Source organism: Rattus norvegicus, chromosome 6 (assembly GCF_021556685.1).
Source record: "Rattus norvegicus strain SHRSP/BbbUtx chromosome 6, alternate assembly SHRSP_T2T, whole genome shotgun sequence".
Taxonomy (NCBI): domain Eukaryota; kingdom Metazoa; phylum Chordata; class Mammalia; order Rodentia; family Muridae; genus Rattus; species Rattus norvegicus.
Window position 1 is genome coordinate 63197183 of NC_141539.1, and position 22866 is coordinate 63220048.

Here is a 22866-nt window from a genome sequence, read left to right on the forward strand (position 1 = left end):
GAAAACTCCTGGCTGCCACACACCTCCCAGCCCTGAAACTCCCCAGGGTAGGCCTTTATGCTTTTAATGCTGCCAGTGCTCTCCGACTCTAAGGTCTCCAAACTGGGTAGGATCACAGCTGGAGCCATAGCTGCTTCATGCTGGGAGCCGACCAGTGGGTCTAAGGTTGGCCCTATTCAGTAATGACATCTGTTTCTGCTGAGCTGGCTCCCCCACACACTCTACGAGCTTGTAAATGGAGTAGATGTTGGGGTGGACCAACTCAATGATGGCTGCGGAGTTAGTTAGCCTGGGCCTCTTGGCCTCTTCTGGGTGGTACTGGCCAGTGCAAGCCTGGAATTATGATGGAGGTCCTGAACTACTTTTAAAACTACTGGACAATCTAATTGCCCCAAATCAAACACATTTTAACAAATTTCAACTTCAAGGGATTGAAGTGGGAGGGGAGGCCCTTGATCCTGTGAAGGCTCGATGCCCCAGCCTACAGGAATGCTAGAGTGGTGAGGCGGGAGGGGTGGGTGAGTCAGGGAGCCCCCTCTTAGAAGCAGAGAGGAGGGGGAATGGGATAAGGGCTTATGGAGGGGAAACTGGGAAGGGGGATAACATTTGAAATGTAAATAAATAAAATAACCAAGTAAAGAAATTCAGTAAAGAAAGTCAGTATCAACACTAAAAAAAAAAAAAAAAAAAAAAAAGAATTGTAAATAGACCCCAAGACTTTGGAATGCTGCAGCGCTCCAGTATGTGGAACCATGCATACTGTCCCACTCTTAATCCCTAACAACTCCCTCTCTGATAGTTTGCAATTGTCATTTAAGTAGAATTGGCCAGCATATAAGCGTTGGAGACTAGCTTATGTCATTTCATATCCTTCCCTCAAGGTCCACACAAATGACTGAGTGTATCACTAACACATGCATTCTTACTGTTCACTCCCATGGTAGACACATGTACCAAAGGGCACTTGGACAGTTTCTAGTATTCAGCTACTGCAATAAAACTGAGTAAATACTCATGTGTAAATGCCTGCCCGAATATATATGTTTTCATTTCTCTAGTTAGCGTCCCTTTCAGTTTCCAGATTGCCTGTGCCATTGGCAGCCTCTCAGCAACTATGTGTGAGTGACCCAGTTCTCCACAGTTTCCCCAGCATATGGCATGGCCACTGGTTTTCATGTGAGCTATTCTGATTGGTGAGGTGGGAGACATATTTCTGTGCTGGCTACAAGGAAACGGGTACCTTTGCTGTTGTCTTAGCCCCTGATAGAACATACATTCTTATCTTTGGTTCATTTTACAGATGGGTTGTGACTTTTCAGTAGTGTTGGAGTTTTTAAAAAATCTTGAAAGAATATATAAATATACATACTTCCAATATATAATATATATAAAAATACACATATTATTTTTCCCTCAAAACATGTTCTTTGTGAAATACCTGTTCACATTCAGTCTGTAGTTTATCTTTTCAGGCTCCTTCATAGGACAAAAGGTTTTAGTGTTGATGAAATCTATCTATTATAATATGCTACACTTGATCTTAGCCAAAAGGCTGAGAAGCGATCCATTCTAATATGCTTTGGGTGTTTTATTCTCTTTTTTTAGGGGGTGGGGGGACAGACTAGGAACAGGGGGATAGGTTGAAACAGGTTTGTAGCCCAGGCTATCCTAGAACTCACTAGGTAACCCAAGCCTGCCTGATCTCACCCCAGTCCTCCTTCCTTAGCATCCTGAGTTCTGGAGTTACAGATGTGAGCCTCGACGGTCGGCGATCTTTTCATCTCCTCCACTGTGTGGCTCAACTTTCTGTCACTGCAACACTAGGTCTGAAAGAATCTACTAAGAAGGAGGAAAGGTTTGCTTCGGTTCACAGTTTCCAGTCTTCTGGCCATAGCCACCCGAGCCTGTCCACTTGTACTTGTGGTAACACAAAATATCACAGCAACATGGCAGGAGCCTGCAGTGGAGGGAGCCTGTTTATCCCATGATAGCCAGGAAACTGAGAGACAGGAAGGGGTCTGTGTCCTGATATCTTTTTCAAGGGAAAGTCTACAATACATCATTCCTCCAAGTAGGCTCCATCTCTGGAAGATTTCATTTCCCAACAGCACCCTGAGTCAGACCAAGCCTGTAACACATGACCATTGGAGAAACTTATCAAAACCAAAACATGCATGATGAGCAATCTCAAGTGTGAGGACTTTTCTTTTCATCTTGTTTTCAGTGTTTCACATCTTATAAATGTAATTTCATAAAACTGTTCCAGAAATAAGCCCACATATGACATCATGCAATAACCCTTAGCTGGTTTACGAACAGTGCCCTGTTTCTTTCGTTTCTCCATATACTCATAAAAAACTTTGTCACATAAAAAGCAGGTGCCAAGCCCAGCCCTGGCTAGCCCACACTAGGGCAGATGGTTCACGGAATCAGGATGAGGGAAGGAAATGTGGCTACGTTTGGAGGACTAGTCTGCCAATGTGATTGGGAACTGTGTTTCAGCTCTGCAAAGGGATGTGTGGAAAATAAATATAAATCGGAAGACAAATTTCTCTTGACACAAGTGGGGGGAAGAGAACACTCCTCCGACATATCTAGGACAAGGTTGAACTTTTTGCTTGCCAAAGGAAACTGTCTCTCTGAGCAGAGCAGAAATTTCACATTTGAAAGACGCGAGAAGTTTCAGGAGTGGCTGATTCTCCAACACGAGGGAGCGACAGCAGAACTAGTGAGTGGAAGTGCAGGGCTGCATTGAGCCCTTCTCTGCAGTTAGGTGTCTAGCACAAAATCAGTGTATAAGCTTCTTTCTTACCGGAACTTTGGAAGGGCAACCATATAGAAACAGGTTCATGAACTAGTGGGGTAGCTCCATGATAACACACCTACCTTGTTTGCACTAGGCTCTGTCATGTCCCCTCTCCGTCTCCAGCACCCAAAACAGAAATAGATCCCTAAAAAGTATTCTCCGTCCCCATCTGACACCTATGGAATCATAATCTCTAGGGGTAATCAGGGGTTATAATCACAAATAGTCAGTGACTATATTGTTCCGTCAGCCTGTCATCTCCTAATTTTATACAAATATATGTGCCTATAGATCAAATGTACACATTAGACATATGTTTTTTGCTTGATTTAAAGCAACTCAAAACTGACTTATGTTTATGATCTTTTTTTAGGACATCAGAAACATAAATCATAGTAAATAGTAGCCTACCTCATAAAACCAGGGTGAAAAAACTTCTGGAGAGGAGGCTACAGTCTCACCACACTCTGAGGGTTAGAAAGATCAGTCTTTCTGTGTTTGCCTAACAACTAGCCACTCTGCTCTCAGCCTCAATTTTCCTTTTTCCTGCATGAGCATCCTGAGGTCTATTCCGGAGGAAAACACTCCCAGAACCTTTGGTCTCTGACTTCCCCCAGAGCTAGGAGGGTGCCACATCATGCACTTTAGGTCAAAGTTCACTTCATTGTTACAAACTGAAACTCTTTAAATTTGAGCAATTCAACGTAACCACTGAGTCTATGAGAGGTGTCAGCACACACCTTTGTGTCCTTTGAGATCGAAGGACCTTTTAGGAGTCCAAATCTCTGAGTTCAGATTGAACTTGCTCTGCTTTCGGACATCTAAACTCCCTACCTCATTATCTACTCACGGATATTTCGACCTGGTAACTGCTTAACTTACCTTAAAAACCTTGATAGTTCTAGATTGATAGCCCAGTCAATAAAGCACTTGTTTCTCAGGCACGAGGATCGGAGTATAATCTTAAAAAACAAACCCACGTGTCATACCTGTAACAGCAGATATGGCGATGAGGTGGGGGAGGGCAGAGGAAGGGGAGACAGGAAGCTCCCTGGTGTTCTCCTTGGTGAGTACCAGTTGACTAAGAGACCCTGCCTCAAAAAGTGTGTGGATAGCATCTGAGAAATGACACTTAAAATTGAACTCTTGCCTCCACAGTCAAACACCCCTCCCCACAAGTTCTCTGATTTAATAATTTGGATAGAAATCAGCAGCATACTTGAGGGCTCGTCATACTCACCACATTTTCATTTGTCCTAAGAGGAACCAAGGGAACCCGTGCGAGCTCACCATGCACCGTCTCCGATACCATGTTGTCATCTGCTTGCTTCCAACAGTGTCATTTACGTTTAATTTATTTCAAATGTTTAAACTCAGTAAATGTTTTGAAATATTATAACACAACACAAACAAGACACATACCCTTCACTTGCATTCAAGATCATAAAACTCTTCACAATGCACTCAGCTCCCACCCCATGGGACTGACCTCTCTTTTGCCATGTCATTTGAAGGCAGACCCTACGTCCTGGACATTTTTCCTCTCAATTCTTCAGAATGAATCTTCCCCAAATGAAGACATTTTGCCTACATGATACTACTTCATCCTCCATTCTTAAGGCATCGTCAGCATTAACTTTAATGAATGATTCAATATTCTAGACCATTCTACACTTTTTTTCGATTATCACAAAGTATCTTCAAAGTTTACCTAGTGAAAAGGGTTGAGATCATGCCTCCATGGAGTCTCAGACAGGAATATCCCCATCACACACTATCAATTGCGTAATTCAGTTTAGAAGTGTCTAGGCTTCTCTACTGGTGGCTTGCTCCATGTTTCTGCTTCTCTTCCAGAAATAAACTAACTTCCTAAGTCCTGAAGCCTTGACTGCATTTTTGCCATTGGCCTTGCTTTCCACTGAAAGCACCTCCAATTCCCTCCTAGGACACATACACAACAGTTTCTAATGAACCAGCTTTTTGAGTTCCTTGTTTTGTCTGTGCCACTGTTGAAATGCCACGAAGACATGCTGGACAAAACATTAGTTGTAAATATCCCAAGACAGTCTTATTATCATTCCCTTCTGCACAGCTACGTGCCTTGCCTTAAAGAAATTAGAAATACACTCACAGCACATAGCACTCAAATCCGTATACTAACACTCTTGATTGATGCATCAATCATCAGCTGTGTTTCATGGTAAAGAAAGGGCTTAAATGAAATCTAACTTAAAATAAGTGACATTTCATTTCACACACATCAAAGGCTGTCAAATAATGTTCAATACCTGTGTTCTGCAGTAGGAGGAGGAGGAGGAAGAAGACAAAGAGGAAGATGAAGACGAAGAAGAAGAGGAAGAGGAGGAGGAAGAGGAGGAGGAAGAGGAGGAGGAAGAGGAGGAGGAAGAGGAAGAGGAGGAGGAAGAGGAAGAGGAGGAAGAGGAGGAGGAAGAGGAGGAGGAGGAAGAAGAGGAGGAGGAGGAAGAAGAGGAGGAGGAAGAGGAGAAGGAGGAGGAGGAAGAGGAAAAGGAGGAGGAAGAGGAGGAGGAAGAGGAAGAGGAAGAAGAAGAGGAGGAAGAGGAAGAGGAGGAGGAAGAGGAGGAGGAGGAAGAGGAGGAGGAGGAGAAAGAAGAAGAGGAAGAGGAGGAGGAGGAGGAAGAAGAAGAGGAGGAGGAAGAGGATGAGGAGGAAGAAGAAGGAGAAGAAACAGCAGAAGCAGCAGCATGGCAAACCAGATGACTCACACCTGCATTCCCAGCACATAAGAGGCTAAATCAAGAAGATACTGCAACTTTAATGCCAATCTAAGTATATAGTGAGTCCTTAGCCACCACAGATTACAGAATGAGTCCCCATCTAAAAAAGAAAAAAAAAAACTAGCAACTGTTCTATAGTCTGGCAGTGAATCTAAATTAGATCTTCCACAAAATAGTGGTTCGAATTCTCTCCACAATTACGTGCGGAACAAAATCTAGAATCTAAGTTGTATCATGATTACACTGCACAATATGTTGTTGAGCTAACGGTGGAATATAGTTGTCAGCCATAATCATTTCAGCGTCATAAATTAGGTGGCAGAATAAATGCAGATGTTTATTTTAACAGTACAACGAGAGCATCCCCCTCGTCACCCACTTCATGCTGTCTGACATGGCCTGCAGTGTGGGGAGGAGTACAAGACAATGACGCAGCTTCCCAAACAAATACACTTCGTCTGCTTCCTAGATGAGCATTAATATTCCTTCACAATAAGTGACACAAGGGACAATCTCTGGGGACTGTTGTGTGGGAAAGATAAACAGGTTGATCTGTTTAAATGACACGATTGCTTTTAGTACCTCATCTATCAGACCTTACACAAACAATTTTGATCACTATATTTTGCCTTATTTTGTTTTGTTTTGGTCTGAGCTGCCCTGGCATAGCCTAGGCTGCTTTGTTTGATTTGATTTTGATTTTTTTCTGTTTTTTTTTTATTTTTGTTGGTGTTTGTTTGTTTGTTTGTTTGTTTTTTAGCTTGGTTTTGATACAAAGTCTCTCCTGCAACCTGGGCTGTCCTGGATACCCTTCATCAGCTTCCCAGGTGCTGGGATTACAGTTGTAAACCACCATATCTGGATTGCTAATGTCTTTTGAACTTTTTGCAGTTGTTGACCTAAAAATTAGATCCAGATAAAAAATCTTAATATCCAGTTTCTCTTGATATAAGAAAGACCTTTTCCAATGGAAATTAGACCCATTACCTCCTTTCTTCCTCTCTTCCGTGTGCCAACAATTTGTCAGCACTTCCCCTCCTATGATTTTTATGTCGTATGGAAAATAAACGCATGAACCTGTATTATAGTCCATCTGCTGTCACACTTGACCCACTTCCTTCAGAGTCACCTGCATGGCTGCCAAAGGCAGATAAGTTTCAAAATCTGGATTCTGTTTGAGAAATCAGAACTAGGTTAAAGTCTTGGTACCGTATAAGATTCTGTAACAGTGCATGCGCAGGGAGACTAGCTAGCCATGTTGTTCATTTCCAAGGACATTCTGCAGAAAGCGAGCTAAGTAATGCATTATTTAACTCTTGGTGGGCCTGGCCTCACAAACCTGTAATACCAATACTGAGGAGGCTGAAGCAAGAGGACTGCTACAGGTTCAGGGGCAGTTCAGTTGCATAGTGAAAGCCAGGACGACCAGGGCTACAGAGTAAAACCTTGTCTCAGAAACAAAATAAACCATATCATCTATCGCCTTGCACCAGTAACTAAAAAGTCGCATGCCCCGGTGCTCAAAAGTAAACCTCGGTGTTGGGCATGGATAGACTTTCTTGTTTAGTCCTTCCTACTCTTTCCCCAAGAAGACTGCCAAACTATATATGGCCAAGAAGCAGTCACTTAGATGGTGGACTGGCAGCTCAGTATCCAGGAAGAGGGGTTGGATGATCTGGCCTCTTTGGAAAAGCCGGAAAAGAGTTCATTTCCTATCACTACCAATACTTTCTATCACCCAATGAGAGGTACTGAAATCACCTGGCGAAATGAAATCGCTGTATAAATGGTGTTTCCTCAGAAGCGGGAGGTGCCACTGAGACTGTCAGCCACAGCAAGTCGACCTTTCCTGGCACGGTTCGGTTGAATGAGCGCCCCTGGCAGCTCAGCCTCGGCGCCCATTAGGCACAGTGTGAAAGGCCCCATTCACTTGCCAGCTGGCGTGGCAACCCGTTATCTAAGGATGTAAGCCCGGCAGCACTTGCCTCCAGCAACTGGATACCGAGGCAACGATTAATTATGGATGGAATGTGGTCAAGGCTGGCCGCAATTGTAATCAAAGGAGACCACACTGAGGAAAAATAACATTTTATCCTGTGCAAGGGTATCTCCCAGGTAGATTTATGACTGACTGCTGCCAGTTAGCTGAAGAGAAAGTAAAAGTCAATCAAATTATTCACACGCGTAGCATAAGTAAGAATTAATGCAACAAAATTACACTTCCTATGATTTTGTATGACAGATGCTTTATTTAATTTATAGTATGATTCTCCAGAAACGTGGGTCGACGATTTTTGGTTTTTTGTTTTGGTTTTTTTTTTTTTTTCAACGAACGCTGAAGAATACTCTATCAGTTGACCTCTAATGAACAGATCTGGAGACTTTCTACATGCAAAGGCCTTCCCTGTGAAAAGAGATTATAATATTTCCTGCTTTATTGCCATATGTTACTTTGATAGCTCGTGAATGTTGGAATATAGAACCTGGGAGCTGCAAAATATTCAGTCAACAAATAGGAACAGCTTGATAATTATAGCCATGAATAATCAAAGAGACAGGAAATAATGTTAATCTATGCAGCAAAAAGCTAAAGGATGCGTTTCTTTTAAAGTGCAGTTTAAGCACAGGAGAGATGGTGGCTTGAGGTTTAAGAGCCCTTACTGTTTTACAAAGGACCTGAGTTCAGTTCCCAACACCCACATGGGGGCTCACAACCCTCTGTAACTCCAGTCTAGATCATTCTTTATGGCCTCTGAGGGCACCAGGCACACATGCCATGCATGTACCTACATGTAGTCAAAACACTCATACACATAAAATAAATCTTTTTAAAAAACATCACAGTTTAAACCTCAGTCTCGTTCTCTGAGAGAAAGAGTGTCATTAGATCAACTCTCTCTGAGAAAGCTAATCTTTGCTCTGAGGATGCCAACCAAGCAGGAGCACGGGTGCAGCATGCTACAGGGAAACAGACCTCACGGACTAGAACCAGTCACACCCCTGCAAGTCCTGCTTACTTTAAATGTGGCCACAAGTGGGTGATGCACTTATCATTAATTTCAGAAATAAAATGACTTGTGATTTTCTAAATCCCCTTACAATGTGACTGTTTAATGAGAAGGTTAACTGGAATCATAACAAAATTGTCTATTGAGCCTCAAACCCCACACAGTGTCTGCTGGAAGAGGGAAAGTCTTCAGAGCAGCAGACTGGGAGCTAATACAGAGAGAGAGAGAGAGAGAGAGAGAGAGAGAGAGAGAGAGAGAGAGAGAGAAGCTGGAACCTCTCTGCTAAATCTTGAATTCCACCTCAGTCTCTCCCACTTCCCTTCACTGCCAAACTATCTGTTCAGTGACTGATGCCTGGAGGGGAGCCAGAGATTCCAGCAAAAGAGAAAGGTTGGAAAGACGCATGGCAGAATGCCACAGCAGGCTGAACTACGCCATCATGGCTGTTCACCCACCACCATCTCACCCCTTCCAACTGCCAACAGTTAAAATCTGGACTGGCCAGGTGGTCATAGTAACCGTGAAGCAACATTTAATAGTTGTTGAACCAGCAAGATGTCTTTGAGAGAACAACATTGGGTATGATAATAGAAATTGCATGGATAGCTAGTTGGGAAAAATTAAAACTGTAAAAGCCAACAAGCCAGCAGAAAGGCGAATGCATCTGTGGTTCTTTCCCATTCTGTCTTGGAGAGAGCTGAAGCTTTGGGTGCAGCTTCTAATTAAAATCAAACAATAAATATTGACATAATGACAATGGTTTCTTGTACAGGGATCTTTGTTGGCTTAATGGTGCCCAGTCTGCCCGCCTAGCTTATTACTCAGAAAGAGACAAGTAAATACATGTTTCCCCTTTGATTGTTGTATCCTGCACTGGCCTATTTGGATTGAAGATCAAATAACAAGGGTGTCATAAAGAGCTCTAGAGGAAAATGTTTCAAAAGTGGAGGGGTGGATGGATCACCTAGAAAAGAGAACACGAGCACAACAGTGCCTGGAAAAGGTGTCTCCCAGAATTCCTTCACTTCAACAGCGGCACCGACCAAAAGGTGAACGTTCACATGAGGATAAGTCACACTTGTTTGTTTTCCTGTGAAGTCCTCCTTTATGAGAGAATGACAGAACATTGGGATCTAATTACTGCCCCCCAAAGTTTAAAAGAAATTGAATTTTCAAGCTACTGATTGTGTGAGAGAGTAAAAACTAAACTGGCAAAGGTGGAGGTTAGTGGTTGAACTCAATCTCTTTCTATCATGGCATACTGTCTTGATTTCTCACAACAACAACAACAACAGCAGCAGCAGCAACACTGTGTGTCCTTACCCCTTAACTAGGGATATCTTTGTATCTGGCTGCATGGGTTTTTTTTTTCATAGTTTCACAACCTGTTACCCCTGAGGGATGAAGAGGGGTTCTTCCTCTTGCCTTGAGCAGAAAGCAGCCCACTTATCTGCATCTGTACACTGGAATCTAATTGACAATTGTGCAGCTGACTATTGACCTAGTTCTGTACATGCTGCCGCGCCCCGCTCCCACCCGTCCCGTGCCCGCCACCTGAGTAGTTAAGGACTCCAATGAGACACTGAACATAAGAAGCACACACTCTGTGTCTTGGGAACGGAAGGACTGCATCTAAAGCCCCCACAGCTAATAAGTCAGCAGTATAGCTGGTCACACTTGATCAACTTTAAGATTTAAAATATATCTAAAGAGAAACACCTGTATAATAGGCTACGATATCGCATGCAGCTACACATGGATGAGCAGACTTCAAAAGCTACTGTTAACACAGGCCGATGGGTAATGATTAGAAATTGCACCTTTGAACTAGAGTAGGGGTTTTCGAAAAATTCCAACCAGTATGCACTTCTGCAGAGAATGCTTACTTACTATGTCATCTGATAAAAGTCAAGAAGGCTTGCCTTTCTTAGTTTATAAAATTCTTATAGGATAAAAAAAATTCTTATAGGATTATTATCTATGAATACACAACTGTTTGTGATGTTATTTGAAATTTTGAGATTTCAAAGCACCAGTGCCCTGCCAGTTTAAAGGCATTTTGCAGATCTGAACTTTTGAAGTGCCATGCAAGGCTATCTATTTATCCTGCCATTTGTAATATGTTTTCTGAGAATCTTTAGGATTAAAGTTTGGGCCTTTTTCAAAAGTAAAAATTTCCTATGTATATATAACCTCTTCAAATGCATTTTAATCTGTCTAATCTTGTTGTCCCTTCAGCATAGTCTCAAAAAAAAAAAAAAACCTATCATATGTAAAGTAGGATAGATGAGATGACTCAGAAGGTAAAGGTGCTTGCTAAACCTGGTAATCTGAGTTCAATCCCTGGAACCCACAAAGTAGATGACGACGAGAAATGGCTCCTAAAAGTTATCCTCTGACCTTCATGATACATGCATGTGCACTCATGAGCACACACACACACACACACACACACACACACACACACACACACACACAAACACTAATATAAATAAATAAATTTAATTAAAAATGAACAATCAAAAGATGTATAGAAAGTATATAAAAAACCTTGGCAATGACAACTTAGTTAATGTGTGTATACCTCAATAGTTGGTAACACGTCTTAGGACCTGTGTTCTTTCGATCTATGAAATGTTGCACAGAAACCAGTCTCTGCTCTCTGCTCAGTAGCTTGTGGTGCTACTGATGTGTGACTAGGTGTGGTTCCTGGAAAGAACCAGGGGGATCTTGACCTGACTGCTATCCATATTCTGCGATATGCATTGCTTTTGGCCCATTGTCTAATTACTTCAGTTAGTCTGAAGTGAAGCAGTACGATCACTTCCTCCTCCTGAGAAGACTGAGTCTCAGGGATGTTTAGTCACACCAGTGGCTAAGCAGAACTGTCACAATGTCACCACCCAAACAGCTGTTTTCTCTTGTTTTTAGACCTGGACTGTTCTTTCCAGGATGTCACACAGCAGCTAAACTCCCTTAATCTATCCGTCTTGGTTCTACTAGCCTGAGAAATGTCTTTCCTTTTCATTGAGTCTCACCTCATCTCTTTAAATAAAAGGCACACAGTATCTGACACAAGTAATATTGATATGCTTTTCAAAACATCTAAGAGAGTGTTTTTAAGGATTTATTTTTTATTTTATGTATATTTGTTTTGCCTGCATGTGTGTATGTGTACCATGGTTGTGTGGTGCCTGCAGAGGCCAAAAAGAACAGAATCCTCTGGGATCAGAGTTAAAGATGGTTGGAAGGTGTCATGTAGGCGCTGGCAAATGAATCCAGATTCTCTGCAGAAACAGAGAATGCTCTGAAGCACAAACCCATCTCTTCAGCCTCCTAGGAGAGTATTTTGAATTTTCTCACTACAAAAAATTAATAAAGATACAAATGTTAGAAATAGTAAATATTATGATTTGATGGTTATATAATATAAGTGTGTTGAATCACCACACTGTAGCCTAGAAATACATACAAGGGCTTATGTTGGTTTCTTTAATTAAAATAAAATGAAGTCTGCGTAATAGCCTTTCCTGAAGAAACATATCACAAATTCTAAAACACAGAGCGCCAGAGCCCACTGCTATGTGCTTTGGACTTCAGAGTGGAAACTGGGTGATCCGAGGAGAAAGCTGAGATGCCCAGCTGTGACTACAATCCCCATTTAGTAACGGAGCAATTCTGGATTAGAATGCTTAGTCTATTTTAAATCTTTCCCATTCTGAGAGTTGTATGGAGTTATTTGCAACTTGACATACTAAAAAGCCATATACTGTCTGTGTGATGGCCACACAGAACGTTTGCACAAAAATGAGTTCTATGTACCCGCTTACAGAAAAAAGCCCTTTAGGGGGATACTTGTGCTAAAGAAGCTGCACGGTCTAAGACAATTCCTTTAATTTTAGACGGACCCTTCCAGACTTGATTTCTGAGCTCAGAAAACAGACAAAACACCTTGTTCTCTTTCTCCTACCCCTACTCGGACTCTTTTCCCATAATGCTCCTCCTTGCCCACATCCTTCTTCCTCACTTTCTCATCATTTGACTAGTTAGTCCTGATTTGTTTTCTACCCTCCAAGTAGCACAAACATCTTTCCAGGGCTTTCCAAGAATCTACTGTTAAGATCTACAGATACCCAAAACCCTCCTAGACAGAACTGTATTTCATTACAGGCCAGTTCATTAGCATATGGTTTGTGCATTCCACTCTTTCTCAGAGAGCATTTACACCATAAAAGAGATTAAGGGGGTTCCTCAGTGAAGACCCATACAACACCTAGGTCTTGTTTCTAGGTTAAAACACTCCACTGTTTGGTTTTGGCTACAAAGACTAAGTGTCTCCAAGCAGGGATGCAGCAGCATTTGCTCAGCATCCCTCCATACATCAGCCACTTGTGCACAGAAAGGGAATAAAATGGGAGGAGGATGGACACAGGAACGGGTGGGTGAACTGCTACATCAGTTCAAGTAGTCACCATCCCGACTTTATGCCATTTAGTGTTTCCCATTACAGACAAGGAACCAAAATCAGGATATAAGGTAATTGTTAGTGAGAATTAGTCAATGTCTATATTTAATTAAAAAAAAAAAAAAGAGTACGTTGTGGTGTGACAGACAGACGAAAGCCCCTGACAGCTGTTCACCTGGCTTCTTATGAGTGCATCCCAGTACTTTTCATCTGAAACTGCAGCTTTCAGCTTCACACAAATTCTGGTCCTGGGGGTAAATATAAAGATCCAATTGTGTACAGTCTAATTCTTGGTTACTACTGATTTCCCAAGGAGTAAGAATGGGAATGTACTTGTGACCCAGGGTAGAGACTGGGCCCTGGCCCCAGACACCGTTCTCCCGATCCCTAAGGCTGCTTTTTTGAGATGAGCTGCTTCATTTTACTTTTTAAAAAAATGATACTTTGTAATAAAAATAAGGAACTTCTATGAATATGATAGAAACTAGCATTTATCATGCATGCTGTATGTCCTTCTACTGTATTACACATCTTTGGGGCTGGAGTTTTAAAATGCCAGTGGTTTGTTTAACATCATTCAGCTGTTAAATTGAAGGCCTCTTGAAGCTGGTAACATATCTGTCTACAATAGAAGTTTACCCTCTGGAATAAAACCAGACAGTTGTAAAGCCACCGTGCTATCAATCAAGATAGTGATTCCCCAAGTGTATGATTTGGATCAAGATGGCCTCCTTCCACACAGGGTGGGATTCTGATGTGTTGCCTCCTGTCCCGACTGTAACTGTGAAAATGATAGTTATTTGGAACAGAAGATCTAGTCTGGTGTCAGACAAAGCAGTACCTCAATTCCCATCTAAACCTCGATTAGCCTCAGCTTCTCAGTAGCGAATATTCTAAGCAGGACAAACCTGCCTGACACCTCCATGTTACCACTTAGGGAGAAGTTAATTTCTCCCTAAAACCTTTTCCATATCATTTCCCATCAGTATTGTTCTCTCTCTCTCTCAGAATTCCTTCCTCATTTCACAACCCCACCTTCAAACCATCTGACACATTCTTATATTAAGAAATTTAAAACAAAACAAAGAAAAGAAAAAACCCAGTACCACTCAGAGTACAACACTAATACTACTTTCCCATCATGTAAACCTGTGAGTAGTTTACTTCTAGAATCACTCTGATGTTGATCTATGGTTTAATCTGCAGAGTTTGCATATTTCCAACATCATCTTTTGGTCCCACACACCGGCATGCTGCACCCTAGAAAACATAAACTCCACATACTTCCAGCAATCCTGCCTCCCAGCTGTTGAGAAAAGCAGCTTAGTGGCCCAAAGATAGTCGTGAAAGGGCTGCATGTGGCAGCTGTTAGTGGAACACTGTCAGCAAATTTGGAAAATAATGTTTCGCTCTAGTAAAGGACATTTAAGGCCTTGTGAGAGGATCAGCAGCTGTATTCCGGATATATTTAATGAATTAGGAACAAAGAGACCAGGATTCAGATTTTAGCCATGCTTCATATATCAAAAAGGGAAAACAAAAATGATTTCAGGAATTATCAAGGAATATTTTTAATAGTATATATTTTAGTGTTTTGATTCACACATCAAGCATAATCAATTTGTCACAATATTTACAAGTTAAGCTTGCATTTTCCTGGTTCTATTTTTTTTAATTTCACTTTATATGCATAGGTGTCTTGCTTGCGTGTATATCTGTGAGCCATATGTGTACATTGCCCACAGAGGCCAGAAGAGGGTGTTGGATCCCCTGGCACTGAAGTTACACCGTTAGCTGTAAGCCACTGTGTGGATGCTGGGAATCAAGCCCAGGTCCTCTAGAATAGTAGCAAGTATTCTTAAGAGCTGAGCCATCTCTCTAGCCCATGTTTTTCCTAGTTCTTAATTAATGTCCATCTTTAAGAGCATTATTGAAATATTTATATTCTATTCAGGGCAGTCTCATTGGTATTCTTGTAGAGCACCAGATTTAAAAAGAACAGAGCAGCTGAGCTCTCATATCACTGGTCTCAAACCTAAAAATCCTGGGACTCTGCTAAGAACATTTTTAACTTGAAGGATGTTGAAGCGATCTATTTCTGTTCACCATTAAGGGATGTGTGGGATTTGGCATTAAGACCTCTATTATTAAAATCTTCCTCCTTGTGGTGGTATTACGTGGTATGCCTGTGATTCTCTGACCTTTGGGTAGAGCACAGGCCACGCTAAAACCTGGCAAATGAATGAAATTAGTTTCAAAGACACGGAGTTAAACGGAATCCAAGTGGCAAAGACGTAATCAAGGGCCAAAACAAAAGTCAATTGCTGTGTCCGGCTGGCAGACTCTAATAAATGAGTGAGTTCATGCAAGCTGGACAAAAGCCAGGAGATAAGGAAGTAGCAGCCAGGGCTACAAGAAGACTATCCACCTTTAATTCTGCTAAAGAACGTCTTGGTTACTGGGGCAGGAAAGGAACTGTACAGGCACTGTCTGTCCTAGGATATGACAACCTTTGTACTTGACGGGAATAGCCATTGTCTGAGTGAACTTTGTATTTCTCTCATCTGTAGTACATGGTCATTCACGCGCCTATGATGGCAACTTCAAGGGAATGCTCTCTCCTGGATTGCAAGCCCATCTGTGAATCTCCCCGAGGAAACACAAGCTGCACCCTGTCTAAATACTGACTTCTTGGTGTTTTCCTGTGACTTAATACGACGACTAAGCCTCATCTGTTTAATAGGCCAGAGGAGGATTTTCACAAAGTGTCAATGGGAATGTAGGTCATGTCATCCCTGTTTCCCGGTGACTCAGTTATTTGACATTTACTTAATGCCCTTCAAATGACAATAGTTGTGCCAGCTACTGGCTGAAGGGGACTTTTCCAGCCACACTTAAATAGATTGTTTATCTTCATTAGCTCTTTGTTAGGACTCACTCTGAGCAAATGTGGAAGTTTCTATTCATTTCATGTTATAGTTCTATCCTTGTTCTGTGTAGTTCTAATGCCTACTCAATTATCTAGTCTTTGTTTCCTTTGATATTTAAACTTTTAATTTATGCTACTATGTTTTAATACGTCAGTAAAGAATGCATTAGTTTTTTTTTATTTAAGTGCAGTTTCTATGTTCTCTGTGTTTAGTTTAGAGCTACTGTATAATTGCAGCTCAATTTTTTTGGGGGGGGGGTTCTTTTTTTTCGGAGCTGGGGATCGAACCCAGGGCCTTGCGCTTCCTAGGCAAGCGCTGTACCACTGAGCTAAATCCCCAACCCCGCAGCTCATTTTTGATGTACATTTTATTTTAAGATTTATTAGTAAATCTGTTAGGAAGGTTTGGGTAGTTTGAATGAAAATGGCCCTATAGGCTCATAGGGACTAGCACTACCAGGAGGTGTGGCCTTGTTGGAGGAAGTGTGTTACTGGGGTGGGCTTTGAAGTCTCAGAAGTTCAACCCAGGCCTAGTGTCTCATGCTCTTCCTGCTGCCTGTGGATCCAAATGTAGAACTCTTAGCTAACTCTGTAGCACCATGTCTGCCTACATTCAACCCTGTTTCCCATCATGACAATAGTGGACTAAATCTTTGAACTATAAGACATCCCCAATTAAATGTTTTCCTTTATAAGAATTTTGGTGGCTAGGGTATCTCTTCATGGCAATAGAAAGCCTACCTAAGAAGCTTCATATTGAATCTAGGTGCCCTTGTGAACAAAGGTTGATGATAATTTCCTTTGCTTGAAACACAGGAAACTCTCAGGAATGGCCCTTGAGCCTAAAGATGGAGAAGATAGCAATTTCTCTCTATAGTATTTACTGTTCATAAATGCATGAGGTTCTGAGAATCAACCTCCCCCGACCTTTCATATGCTAGGTAAACACTCTGCAGCTGAGTTACATCCCACAACTTTGTTTATAATTTTTTTGCATACTTAACAGCATCTATATTGAGTGAAAGTTTGTTTATTTATTATATGAGATGACTGAACCCAGAGCTTTATACTCCCAGTCCCCATTGAGGGGTGTCCAATCTTTTCACATTGTGGCATGACATTGTCATCTACAAATGCATTGATTAGGTCCCATCATAGCTATCCCTAAGCCTCAGAGTGAACAGCCTGATTGAATGAAATATGTCCTATCAGTGCACACTTAAAATATATATATATATATATATATATATATACAAGTCACTGATGGCAGAGGTTTCTACTAAAAGCATAAGTGAGGGTTAATAGGGTTCTATGTCTGACTATACGGATTTCAACCTTTTAAAAGACACTTGGTCTCCCATGCTAGAAGCCACCTACTATTAAGGGTGCATAAGGTTCAACAAACTTTAAAGAGAAAATATATTTTCAGAACTTGGGGAGGAGGGGATTAATTACAAAGTGCCCTGAGACTGAGGTCTAAAGCCAAAACCGTCAATAGTGTCTTAGAGAATTCTTCTATGTTCTATTTGCAATATATTTACACTCTTAACTAAGAACATACATAAGTAAAAGAAATATTATATTCTGTGAAGTTTGAATTCCATGGCATGTCATCAAACACATGGCGCCTCTACAACAAACAGCCCATCGATTATTTCTTGTGAGCTTATTATCCAGAAAGTGCTTCTGACTGTGCACTGCTCTTCTGACTTCCCTCCCTTCAGAGGCTCTATATTTACTCTTGTCTTGACCTCAGACATTGCCCCTCTATCCCCTAATAGTTGTCTGAGATCCCCTTACAAGTTTTAGCCTTTCCTAGCTACATACCAGAAAGAAGACCTCTCAGTTCTGTCTACAACTTTCCCACTGACCTGATTCTATCAGAGCAATTTTCTAAATCTCTAATGACCATGCTTGTGTTTTTAGCTGGCTTATATCCAGCAGGCATTCTACAGAGGTGAGAACTTGGTCTTCTGTGTCTCCTAATCCCTTATCCTAGTACACAGGAACGAATGCTTCAAAAACATAGGCTGAGCAAGTGTGTACGTATTTCATAAACACTGATTCATCTTATCTTCTAAATAACTACATGAAAACATGGCAAGAAACAAATTCAAAACATTACGACGTTAGCCTGACATACTGTGACCGATCGATCATCCAGGCTGCACAAAGTCAAAGCTGTAGCCTTCGTGTCTATGAGTTTTTGTTTAGTGTCCCTTGAACTGTGTGTTAGGGTTCTCTCACTGTGAAAAACACTGGAGATAATGACTTAAGGAGAAAAGTTTATACAGGCTCATGATTTCAGAGTTTCGGTCTGTTGCTTTGGGCCTGTGACGTTACAGTGTATCAGGTTGAAGGTTTCTGTTCGCCTAAGTTTGGCAGCAATCAGAGAAAGATGAACCACTTTAAGGGCAAACTGCCAATGTCCTACATCTGTAAGGTAGACCTCACATCCCAAAGGCTCTCCTCCTAACAGTGTCATGGGCCGCTGACCATACTTTTAACAGGAGCCATTGAGAGAACATTTCCAACCCTGAGAAAACTAATTTCATTCAAAGTTGCTGCCATTTTCTCAGCACCCAAAGCTCACTCCAGTCTCCATTTCTTTGAGGAAACCCACGCAAGCAGTTGGTTTCCCCTATCACTAATCCTCCAGACTTAATCCCCTCTCCACTTCTGTCTACTACAGTCATGCTTCTTGACAACGCAGACATTTCTTATCAATGCCACCCCTTTGTTCTTCAAGTTAATCTCTCTGTTATCAGTGACTTCCTCCCTCCTGAACACGTGATGACTGGAAAGGGTTAATATTTAATTCTTCTGTGGAAATCAGTGACTTACCCACATTTCAACAAAACTTGATCTTCTTAGCTTTCCATAATGCTGCCCAAGAAGGCTTCTGCCTTCTGCCTTCCCACTCCCTTCCATTACTGTCTCACTGAGACCAACACAGACTTCCTACAACCCTGGTCCTCTTCCAACAACCTGTGTTTGACATGTTTCCTCTCTCTGAATGTATTTAACCACTTGTCTGCTGTATTCACATCTCACATCCTTGAGGACTCATGCTAAACACATCTTGGGTATAAAGGCTTGATCTAATTTGCCCAACACAGACAGTGCTGACTTGAGTGATAGTCTCTGCTCTAGACTGTGATTTATGGAGGAAACAAAAAAATCAACAACAACAACAACAAAAAAAAAACCATATCTAGCCTCAACCTGAGGATGTTGACAATATGCAGTATTGCCAATCATTGTTTTATTGTTTTCGTAATTTTTGTTTCACTTTTGAATCTGACATGCCAAAGACTTACTTGCCTTTATAATGCATGAACTATTATTCAGAAGCTATTGAAGGAAGTGAAGGGCTCTCTCACTGCGCTGGCCCTACCCCAGCATGGCAAAAATGATGACAGGTCTTGTCTACCCCCCTTTCCTCTCCCTTGTTAAACCATTAGATTATATTCCTAAAGCTAGCCCCTAAGGTCTATTCCCTTAGTTGGCTACTGACCCATTCCTGAGACTGATCACCAAGGTCCACTATCAAAACACCAAGGTCCAGCTATCAAAATTCATTATTGGCTAACATTTTCAATCAGGACTTACCAAGTCACCCTAGTGTGGACTTCCTTAAAACCCACTCCTGCAGAAACCCATGCTGCTTTCTGCCTTTGTCCAATCTAAAGGCAGCTCCCCCAATTCTGAATTGTCCTCCAGGGCAGTAAATCCTCTTTGTTCTGAGAACTTAGTGTCTGAGTGAGTTAGTGTCTGGGTGTGTTCTGCAAAGACTCTGAGGCCCCTTACTGGAAGAATACATCAAAGAGAGACATTTCCGCCCCCCCCCAACATGGTTGTAATCAATGCAACAAGCAACTATTGTACCATAAATGCATTAAAGTGTCAGTGGTTACACATAGCGCTGACTAACTCTGGAAGAGAGGTGGATTCCCTTCCCTGCATCAGACTTGTCTCCAGACAGCTTCAGAGCAGTGGTCTGGCACCAAGGAGGGTGCAGAGAAAGATAAATGAGGCAGTCTGCAACCCAGTAAGAAAGACATTATTTTCCAAAGGAATGAGCATGACTTTGTTTGGGTCCACATGGTGATGAGAACTCATTTGCCTTTCGTTCTTACTTGGTCTGTATTTTCAGGTAACACAGAATTGCCTCTTATCACTGATCCCTTTGTTTTGCCCTGAGCTTTCTTCTTAAGGCCTATTTCAGGAAGTTTAGAATTTGAAGAACAAAACCCACGCTCATAAATTCAGTGGTGACTTAAATATATGCTTTCATGCTTTTAAGTCTTGTTGTAAAAAAAACAAAAATTAATGAATAACCCTCCAGCCTTGAGCCTTCTGGAGAAATAACTTTTTAATCACCCTATTTTACAGATCTCTAATATTTAGATATATATTTTTCTTCTTAAGCAGGAATTCCTAGAGAGCCAGGGTAGTTCTAACCAGCTGATCAGCTCAGGGGACACAGTGCTTGCAAATACAAAGAAAGGTAGAATTCTTTCCTTGTGTGCTGTGAAGAATTACTTTGCCTTCCCTTTGTCCGAGTTTCCATGGAAACTCCTCTCCTGGAAATGAGCAGTTCATCAGAGCCCTCATCCTGAATGTAAGCAGAACGCAGGGCTGATGCTGTGATCTATTTTAGTGCAGCCACGGCTTGCAGAAATCCAGGAATAATTATTATATTCATAAGGAGGTCAGGCAACATGAAAATGAGCATAATGGGGAGACAATGGCCTGGGAGGCAGCTTTAATCTTCCTGTTGCCTTTGTGTAGATGTAATGGGGTAAGATGTGCTTCTTACTCGTATCCGAAACAATGAGCTGCAGGCAGCAGAGAAACCCACAGATATCAAATCAGTCTGTACCTGCTCGAGCCTATCAACATCATGACAGTGGAAGAAATTGTTTCAAAATAACTGGAATGGACACAGAAATCGGTTTGCCGTCTACTGGAAAACAACTTAGGAGAAAATCCCACTTTAAAAGGAGATACAAGAGTAGGGATTACATTTACAGTTCAGAAAGGTTTGGTTAAGAAACCCCATGATGTATATAGACTGGAATCACGAAGCAAGACTTCCCATCTTCCCAGGTGAGAAATGTTACAAGATGGTGCCATGTCAGTAGCACTGTGCAATAAATACAAGGTTAGAAATCCCCAAAGACTCTCAGGGGAATAGCATTAGAAATGGTGGGGAGGAAGGAAAGCAGTATTTATTAACAGTGTAGTGTATGCCATATATGGACCACCAGTCACCAGTACCCAAAGATATGCGGGGTAGGTTATTATACTGAGATGCACTGAGAGTTTCTCCTTCAAGGGGTTCTTTGGCATTGACTGTCCCATCGTAATGATGCTTGTCTAAATGTTTAGGATTTTGCCTGTCTCAGACATGTACTTCCTGATTAAGGTCCCCACAAAGCTGGCTGGAGAGATGGCTCAACAGTTAAGAGCACTAGGCCATCTCTCTAGCCCAAATACATTTATTCTAAATAAGATAAAAATATTAAATACTCTAAGACAACCAAGATGACACATACATTTGATCTCAGCATGTAAGAGGCAAAGGTAGATGGATCATTGTGAGTTCTAGACCAGCCTGTTTTACATAGGGTATTCCAGTCAGGAATATACAGTGAGATCCTGTCTCAAACAAAACAAAAAAATTAAAAGTTAAGTAATCACTAATACTTAAAACTAAATACGATTTTAACTCAATACATAACAGATTTCTTAGCCTGGTGCTATATATAGCTCAGTGGTAGAGCAGAGGCTTAGCATAGAGAGCCTGACTAAATAATCAGCAACCGAAACAGAAAAAGCAGATACACACTAGCATTGAATATCCATCCTGGTGTCTGTGTATCACTGGAGTTCTCTATAAGATCACAGCTGTTTCAAATTTCTTCTGTCCTATGTCAGTCAGGTTCTAGCTATGGAAATTCTATTAGTTTATAAAATTGTTCAGCTCCATTTGGTTTTTCCTTCTTCCTCTCTGAATTCAATGCTAGTATTGAATGCATTTTTCCAGGAGTCTCATTTCAGTAGAATTCTGTTGGTTTCTATTGTAATGACATCACTGTAAGGTAGAAGGAGTCACTCTTCCTCCTGAACAAAGAACTGGAAGAGGGGGTGGAAGGGAAGGGATCACTCTGACACGATCTCCACTCTCTCAACTCTCTGGAAATACAAGTCTTCATAATCTTTAGTAAGTCGTTAAGCCACTTTTACTTAACCAGAACGATGAGTTTGAAACTGTAGAGGCAACTTATTCACACCACTCATCTGCTGTGGACTTCCTTTGTAAACTTGTATGCTTTGTAAGCTTGGCAAACCCTCATGGCAAGAATGTGGACAGCCCCCTGCCTCAGTATTTCCAACAGCCAGGCCCCTACCCTAGTCCTAACTGTCATAATGCCCTTTCTACCCTCTGTAACTTGAAATTCTACCAATCCTCACCCAGGAAATCTGTGCCGTGGAAAGCTCTGCCCCCTAAGTAATCTTATATAAGCCTTGCCCTTTGTCCAATTCCCTACTGTCCACCCCTTCCTGGGAACAGAGGCAGCCACTCCTGGATTTGTCCATCCACACCCTGGACCCTCCAATAAATCTCTATGAGATTTGCTGCTTAGTGTTACTCTCATCAAAAGAAGCAATGAAGAAGAGAAGGGAAGATTAAAAGGAGCCGGGCTGAAGCCCCTGAGCTCCTCAGCTCAGTTGGGCATACCTGTTGTGGTAGGTATTTAAAAAGGGTAACCCTTTATCCCGAGATAGCGCTGGCACCCATAGGGGCACTGAGGGGTACTTTTATCTCAGCAGCTCCTCACTGCCCCCCAAGTGCACTCAGACCCAGGCAGTCTGCGAGCCGTTCAAACATGGCC

General features: G+C 41.7%; 1 pseudogene; it reads right to left on the reverse strand.

Annotated features, from left to right (window-relative positions):
• Nucleotides 1-1487: 1487 nt before the first annotated feature.
• On the reverse strand, nt 1488-1564 carry LOC148005210 (U2 spliceosomal RNA; annotated as a pseudogene).
• Nucleotides 1565-22866: the final 21302 nt, after the last annotated feature.